General features: G+C 55.3%; 1 protein-coding gene across 1 annotated transcript in view; it reads left to right on the forward strand.

Annotated features, from left to right (window-relative positions):
- The first annotated feature begins 213 nt into the window (after positions 1-213).
- The window catches only part of LOC104498185 (retinoic acid receptor RXR-alpha), a 44,028-nt gene continuing 36,467 nt past the window's right edge, over positions 214-7,774 (forward strand). Inside the window, exon 1 of the mRNA XM_010141537.1 lies at positions 214-219. The gene's annotated coding sequence lies outside the window, so the exon portion shown is untranslated. The remainder of the gene's footprint in view (positions 220-7,774) is intronic.

Here is a 7,774-nt window from a genome sequence, read left to right on the forward strand (position 1 = left end):
CCCACTGGCATGTGCCAGGCAGCATCTGTGGTCTGAAAGTGGGGGGTTTAGCGGGGACAGCGAGCCCCCCGCTTCGGGCTGCTTCTGACCACAATGGCACGAGCTCAAAAGAGCCGCCGCGTCGAGCCCTTCAGCAGCCGTCTCCCCGGCCCCGCTGCCAGCCCAGAAGCCCTGGCAGCGGCTCTACACTGCACCTATTATTGCCTGTTCCTGCCGCGGGTTCCCAGCCAGTAAATTAGGGGCACTCGCTGAGCCGCTGACAGCAGAACAGAGCGCATTGTAAGAGCAAGGACAGCGCTGGCCCTTGAGGGATGAAATCGGAGCCTGTAATTTCTCAGGACTGTTGTGACATCTTTGCACAAGCGTGTGATTGAGTCACATTTGCTTTATCAGCAGAATCCTTGTTTGCCTGGGTGCACCCTCCCCCTCCACCCAGTACTGCCAGGCTGGGGGAGAGCCGAGCCAGGCTTGCTACTGCCCTCCCCCTGGGTTTGCCGCTGCCCTTCCCTTCTCTCTGAGGGGCTCCTCACACTTTCCATATGTCACGCTCTCCCGCTTGCTCACGCTTCCTGCTTTTGCCTTCTCCACCCGCCGCCTGGGCTCCTTCCGAGGGGGGCTCAGAGGCTGCCCCGGATGCTTGGGAGATGCAAATAAAAAAAAAAGCAGGGGTGAGGGGTCCTCCGTGGGTGGGGGGGTGGTTGGCGATGGGGCAGGAAGCCGGGAGTGCTGGTGTGCCACCGGCACGGCAGCCAGAGGAAGAGGCGTTCGCAAGCGTTTCCTCCGGTGACACGGTGGCTCACTGGGAGAGTGGCTTCTGGAAAATTCCTCTGTCGAGTCCTTCCCCCTCGGAGACGGGAATAGCCCCTGCAGGTTTCCAGCACTGCCAGTGGCTCTGGGAATGGGCTGTGCTTCTCCCAGGCTCCTGAGAGGGTGGGGTGGGGTTTTTTTAAGGTGAAAAAAGACAAAGTGAGCCCCTACGCTGGAGCTGAGCATGCTTCGTCAGCCCGGGCCTGGGGTCTGTGCACTCACGTCTTCAGTGGGGCTGCTCCCCCCACCCCCGTCCATGCGAGCTCTGAAGCATCAGGCAGCAGCATCCCATTTTTTTGGTGTGGGTCCAGCAGTAGGGGGGTCACCAGACCTCTGGGCATCCAGGCTTTAGCAGGCGCTGGGATGGGTTAGAAGTGAGTGTCCCCCACAGGTGCTTTAATCTGGGCTGCCAAAAAATGGGAACACTGGTGAGCTCATGGTCGCTCACACAGGTTTGGAGAGACCCCCAAATACCTCCCAGCACTGGCCAGCGTGAACCCAGGGCTCTGACCACACAGTCCCCTTCCCTTGGTGCTGGGGAGAGCTAATGCTGCCTGCAAAGGTGCGTCCAGAGGAGAAAATAAAATAGGATAGAGAGGGAGAACGGGAGTTGGAGCTGCAGGGACGGAGGGGTCCTGGCTTGGCCCGTGGGGCAGGGACACTGCTGGCTCTGCAGCAAGATTCAGCTGGGTACCGCTTCAGAGAGCCCTGTTCCAGGGCCCAGCGGAGGGATTCTTTTGCACTTCTTCTTCCCCTTCATCTTCTGGGAGGAGAGCAGAGGTTTCCCTGAGCTGTGGAGGTGGGGACTCAGGCTGGGGGAAGGAGAGGATGGCATGCAGAGAGCTGTGGAAAAGCTGCTCGTGGGCACTGTAATCTCATGCCACGGCCCATCAACCCGGTAAGGTGAAATGCTGATCGATGGGCTGGCAGCATGCAGAGGGGTGCTGCCAAATTTCCTCCAGCCAAAGAGAGCCTCTAGAAGGTCACCCCGATGCTGGGATAGAAGCCCCGAAAGGCGCCTCTGCTCCTGGCTGGGTTGGCAGTGGCCGTGCTGAGAGGCCTTGCTGTTGGGTTTTGTCTGATTTGGGCAGCAGTAGAGAGCTGGGGGTGAGAAGCATGTGGCTTTGAGGTTTTAGTGGTCAAAGTGAAACCTGGTGGGAGGAAGAACCCACCCAGAGTAGAGAGCAGCCAAAACAGAGTTTCTCGCCATCCTTGAGCAGCTCAAACCACTGCAGCATCGCCGGGCAGTTCTTGGGGGAAAGTGTCAAATGTGGCTGAAGAAACTCTCCCAAACCTCAGAGCAGGTTCCCAAAGAGAAACTGCAAACTGCACGTGGTGATTTTTAAATGCCCACAGAAAGACCTATTTCTGTGTGCTGTGCCTTGAGCAGACTTTGGGGGGTCTGAGAGGGGTGGTCTTGAGTTTGTCTTTGTACAAATGTAAAAAGAAAGAACTTTTAAGTTACTTGTTGGTGAAATCGTGGCTACTCAGGACCGAGGCGCTTGATGGCAGGGCGATGCGGTGCTCCTACCCACTTCTGCGGATGGTTTAAGGGGATCAGTTGCCCCTCCCCACTGGGCAGTGGGTTATATAAACCCAGTCTAGTGTGCTCGGGCCACAAGATGATGCTTGGTTTTGGACCCCTGGGTGATTTGCGGGATCGCAGCCACCCTGCACCGAGCAGGTCGTCTCCCTGAGTCCACCCAAGCCAGGCTGTGTCGCGTCCGCGGCAGCAGCCAGTCTTGGGAAGGGAACAGGCAGTTCTTGCTCCATCCTTGCTTCAGTTCTCAGCTGCGCTGGTGTAAACTGAGAGCAAACTTACTCAAGATTGTAGGCCAGGGGCTATTTCAATTCATCTGCTGTAAACACGCTCTGTTCACTCCAGTTTTTGATCAGGGACAAAAGTGAGGACCTGACCTCTTGTGGTCACTATATTCCCATGGCAGTTTTCACATGAAAACCATGGTCAATCCCTCGTGTCCTGCCCAGAGCTGCTGCCTGCCCGTTGCTCTCAACATCCCACTTAGGAGGCTGGATTGCTGAGGTGGAACCGTCCATCACTGGAGGTTCCTTGGGTGGAACACAAGGGGATTTCTGTACTGCTTTTGAGGAATGAGAGCAAATGGGCAGTGATTCTCACTCCTGCAGTTTATTTAGGGAAACTTTCTGCCCGCAGAGGCACCAGCAGAAGGAACAGTGCTCTGAGCACTGGATTTACATCAGATTCACTTGCAATTGAGTGTCAGACTTCTGAACCTGGTCCACACCAAAGTGATGCCAGAGAGCAGAGGAGGAGGAGGTTTCCGAAAGCCTGAGCTCGGCTGCTGGTCCCAGTCCCCTCCACACTTGGCCCCACAGCCCCACCACGGAGGGCTGACTTAAGGAAGGGAGTGGCAACCCAAATTTAGGATTTCCTGCCATCTAATACCCAGAATTGATCCGTTCTCTGATTAAGGAGGAAGAGGTGCTGAGGGGGGAAAAAAAAAGGATAAAAAAAAAAGCGGAAGCAGGGGGGTGGCGGGCGACTTTCCAAATCTCGACTGGCGTCAGGGCTGGGTGCTTGTACTGTGACGGCCCCCATGAGCCCTGGAGTGCCTGCAGACCCCTCTGGTCCCACTCAGACGGGCTGTGGGTTTGTGCCCTGTGTCTGCGACCCTCCTCGGCTGCAGAAAGCATGGCTGCAGGAGTCGCTGCCTTGAGATAGGCTTTTTTTTTTTTTAACATCCCCCCCTCTCAGAAGCAGACTACCGAGCCACCGAGCTGCTGAGTAAATTCCCTGGATATGGGAGAAAAGGTTTTCCAGCAGAGCTAGGTCACTGTAGTTTTACTGGCAAAGCCTCTTAAGCATAAATGAAGATTATACTGGCAAAAGCTTATGCTGGTACAGTTTATTCTGGTACAAATGAGCTATCCTGGGAAAAAAGCAGTGCTGCGCTGTTGTAATTGTTCCTGCTCTGGGACATTTTGTGGTCTAGAAATGTTAAAATCACAGCCCTTCCTGATACTGCTGTATCAGCAAAAGCTGCTGCAGACGCACCCTGCCAAGCAGCAACACTTGAAGAGTCCCGTGCGCTGGGTGATAAAATGCAGCAGGAAATGTATTGTGAGGGCTGGTGGCGGGGTCAGATGTTTTCAGCAATAGCAACTCCCAGGGGGTCCAACCTGCCCGTCCGAGCCACATCCAGACGTGGATGTTCGCTGGTCCAAACTGGAGGTTTCTGCTGTTGGCCCCAAGAACGCTGAGGGAATGGAAATGAGGAGTGAAGCTGCCTGGGGTATTTGGTGCTTGTCTGCACTGGTCTGAATGTCTTCATGCAGATGGGTGAGAATGGGGAGAAATGATTTGTAAAGAAGTTTTACCTTATTGAAAATTAATAATTATAAAAAAGTGCTATCGCAGAGCCATGAAGGGAAAAAAAATACACAGGGAAGCTTGATTCAGCAGTTGGGATGGGTCTGGCAATAGCCAGGGTCTATTCCCAGCTTTGGCTCCAATTTCCCGCTGACCTTGGTGAAGGTCTCGTAAGCCTGTGCCCTACGTGTACTGTCTGCGTGTGCCTCATCGGGGACATTGCTGTCCCCGTACCTCAGTTTCCCCACCTGCGGAGCAGCAGTGATGGCATCCGAAAGAGAGCTTGCAAAGGCAGGTATCTGCTAAGGGAAAGGGCAGCGATGAGCACCACGCCAGAAAAACAAGACCCAGGCTCTTTATCTGGAGACCAGATCAAAACCTGCTGGCTCTGGTCTCCGTGCGACGGTTTCAGCTGAGGCGTGTTCCTCTGCACAGAGGAGAGCACGCACACGGCTCCCTACAGCCGCATAACTTGAGATGGATCATGCAGCCCTGCCCTAAATGTCTTATTCTTCAGGAAAAATTCCCCTCCACATTTTGTGGCTGGCATGTTTGCCATAGTTTAGAGAAAGAAGAAGAGCTTCATTGCAAATTCTTCAGCCGCTGGAGAGTCCTCGTTTCCGATCTCCCAACTGCCATGGGGCATCTTATAAGATATATAGAGGTCGTTGTGTTTAAACAAAGGACACACAGAGAAAATAGCTGCAGTTGATGGGTGTGGCAAGAGGGGAAATGCTTTGAGAACTTTTTTTTAAATTATTATTTAGAAACAGGCACGGAGGTTATTTTGGTCAAAAGACAGTCACACACAACGGCTTTAAATGGCAAAACTACGCAAGAAAACGTCTCTCACTGCTTGAACTGAAGACACCTTTGGGAAAATACCTCCCCTGTTTGCTGCAGTCCGAGGAGTATCCATCAGTTTGGGGGTCTGTTTCTATTAAGGACATTTCCTCAATTCAGGCTTTTTTCCTTTTTCAGTGTGTTTTTTACTGGCGCTCCTTGAGCATTCAAGGGTCTACAGGATGCCTTTGATGAGCGAGGAGGGTGGACTTCTCCTGTCCAGCTCCAGATCCCCATCTCTCCACCACAAGTCATTATTTTCCCCAAATCCATCTTCCCACTGGGAATGTTCCCCCTCCAGCTGGGAGCTGGTGGCATCTGTGCCGAGTTGCCTCGGGTGGACTCTTGAGTTTGCTGAGGAAAAAAGTCCCAGACCCTTTTCCATATTTGCCGGCCAGCTGGAGGTAAACGTTCCCCATCGCTGCCACTCTTTGGACCGCGGAGGAGGAAGCATTTGGGTGAGAGTGGAAACAACCCAGTGTCCAAGGGGTTGCTTTGAACCGGGCTTTGAGTCACAATGCTCTGAAGAAGTTCAGGTCTGCTTCGGAGTTCAGAGTGTTTGGCCAAGGGTTTTGGGTGAAAACACACCCAAATGTGTCCATGCCTGCACACTCTTCTCCCCGAGGGGCCTGTTCAAAGCCAGGTTACTCCTCCTCGCGCCTCCTTTCCTTTTTGTTGTTGTTGCCTGAACTATTTTCTCCAGACCAGCCCTACCACACACGCCCAGTTCCTCACTGGGTGCCGGGGCTCATGTCTGCTGGGAAAGCAGAGCCTGGGAAAGCTCACAGGATGGGTGAGGGGAGCCGGCTCGGAGGCGCGGGGTGCCCGGGGACAGGGAGCTCCTGCGGTACCCAGGGGTTGGGTATGTGGGGAGAGGTGCTGGCCCCGCACGTGCTTTGCTTTCTGATGTGCTTGAGTAGCGACAGGCCGGTCGCCAGTAACCTGCCTGTGACCTTTCCTGCCTTAAATATTCCGGATCTTGTCAGAGGAAGGACTGTGCTTTGCTGCCTTCCCCTTGCTGGCGGGTCAAGTGCCTGTTTCCCCTGGCGGGGGGATCCAGTGCACCCTTGGAAGGTCTCCGCTCATCACCTTGACTAACGGGTGTTTCCCCCAGCCCCGCTCGTCCTCCCAGCCGCTGAAAACCACCCGAAAGCAGAGCGCCGGGAAGCACAATCCTGCTGTGCTAAGCCCCAGGAGCAGACCTTGAAGCCTCGAGGAATTTCCCGGGGTTCCTGTTGTGCCGCCTGCGCGTCACTCAGCCACGGGTTATGCAGTGGCCGGCGGTTGTTTTCTGTCAACATCCTGCGAGAGCTGATGTGAGGCCAGTCCCTTAGGGACAGGGATGCTCTTCACCACAACCACAGTGACGCCTGCCAGGGCCACCAGTACTGGGGACGGTGCTTTGGAGAAATACTGGGACATCTGGGCTGCACTGGGTGGGACACCACCATGGGGGCTCTGATGCCAGGACAGCATGGCTTTGCGTGGGGGAAACCCTTGGGGGTCTCGGTGCCCCACCGGTACCCTTGTGAGGCAGGGATGGGGCCGAATGCATCAAGGCTGGAAGGAAGGTGCCAGGGCAGGAGGTGTGACCACGTGGGGTCCAGCAGCGTGTTCCTGGGTGTGGTGGTGGGATGCTGGGTGCTGCAATGGGATTTTGGGTGCCGCAATGGGATGGTGATGGACTCTGGGTGCAGTGATGGCACTCTGGGGGCAGCAGTGGGGTGATGGCTGCATAGCTTTGTGGGAGGAGCATCACTGACTTGCTGGGCTTTCGCTTCCTCCTGCTGGGGTTTCCCTGCTGGGATAGGTGCTCTCTGGAGAAGATTGCTGGGCTGAGTTAGCTTTGGGTTCAGCCAGCACGTTTCCCATGGTGTAGCATTTGTATGCGACTGGCTCAGAAATCCTGGGGTGACAGCTGACCTCATGCAGGTGACTGGAGGTAGTTTTTCCCAGAATTTACTTAACTTTGGGGTCTCTAGCCAAAAGCAGTGGCTCCCAGACCCCATCTGGCTGAGCAGCCCTGCTGGTACCTCCCTCTCTCTAGGTCCACTTTTACTGGTGTGAATTAAGGAGGGTCCCAGTGGGTGTTGGGGTGAGTGGTGGCAATGCCACGGGGCCCCTGCTTGCACTGCCCGTGCAGCCTTCCTGAGCTCCTCCTCACAGCCCCGGGGGCCATGAGCCAGCCCCTTCCTCGCTTGGGATTGTTTTGCGAGCAGCGTGACAGGATGAGGAGGAAATGTGCCAGGAATGGCTCCATGTCTCCTCTCAGGAGAATTGGAGTCTATTTTTAACCCCCCCTTTCCCCCCGCCTCCTCCCCCAGGATGGTGGAGCTGCTGGGGTGCGGGCAGACAGAGCCCGTCGCTGCTGCCTGCCGAGAGCTGCCTCCCACTACCCGCAGCCATGTTCCTCCTTGTCGATACACTCAGACTTTGCCGTCGCATGCTCGTGCCCCGGACGGAGACACAAACCACATGTGCAGATTCACAAACACGCTGTCCCTGTCAAGCAATGATAAATCTGTGATAAATCTGATTTATCCTGTAGCACCGAGGGCGTCTGTCCGCTTCCGTGGTGGGGCTGGTACTCAGGCATCAGCTGGAGCAGCGATGCTGCTCCGTGCAGGGTTTAGAGCCGGGCTACGGTGGGTGAGCGAGGTGGAGGAGGGCAGTGCCAACTGGCTCTCAAGGTGGAAATGCTCTCAGCACCTGTCTTAATGCCTGCGTAGGTTCTCCAGCAGAAGGTGCCTTTGAAGGATGGAGGTTGCATTG

This window comes from Buceros rhinoceros, unplaced genomic scaffold (assembly GCF_000710305.1).
Source record: "Buceros rhinoceros silvestris isolate BGI_N320 unplaced genomic scaffold, ASM71030v1 scaffold16128, whole genome shotgun sequence".
In the NCBI taxonomy this organism is placed as follows: domain Eukaryota; kingdom Metazoa; phylum Chordata; class Aves; order Bucerotiformes; family Bucerotidae; genus Buceros; species Buceros rhinoceros.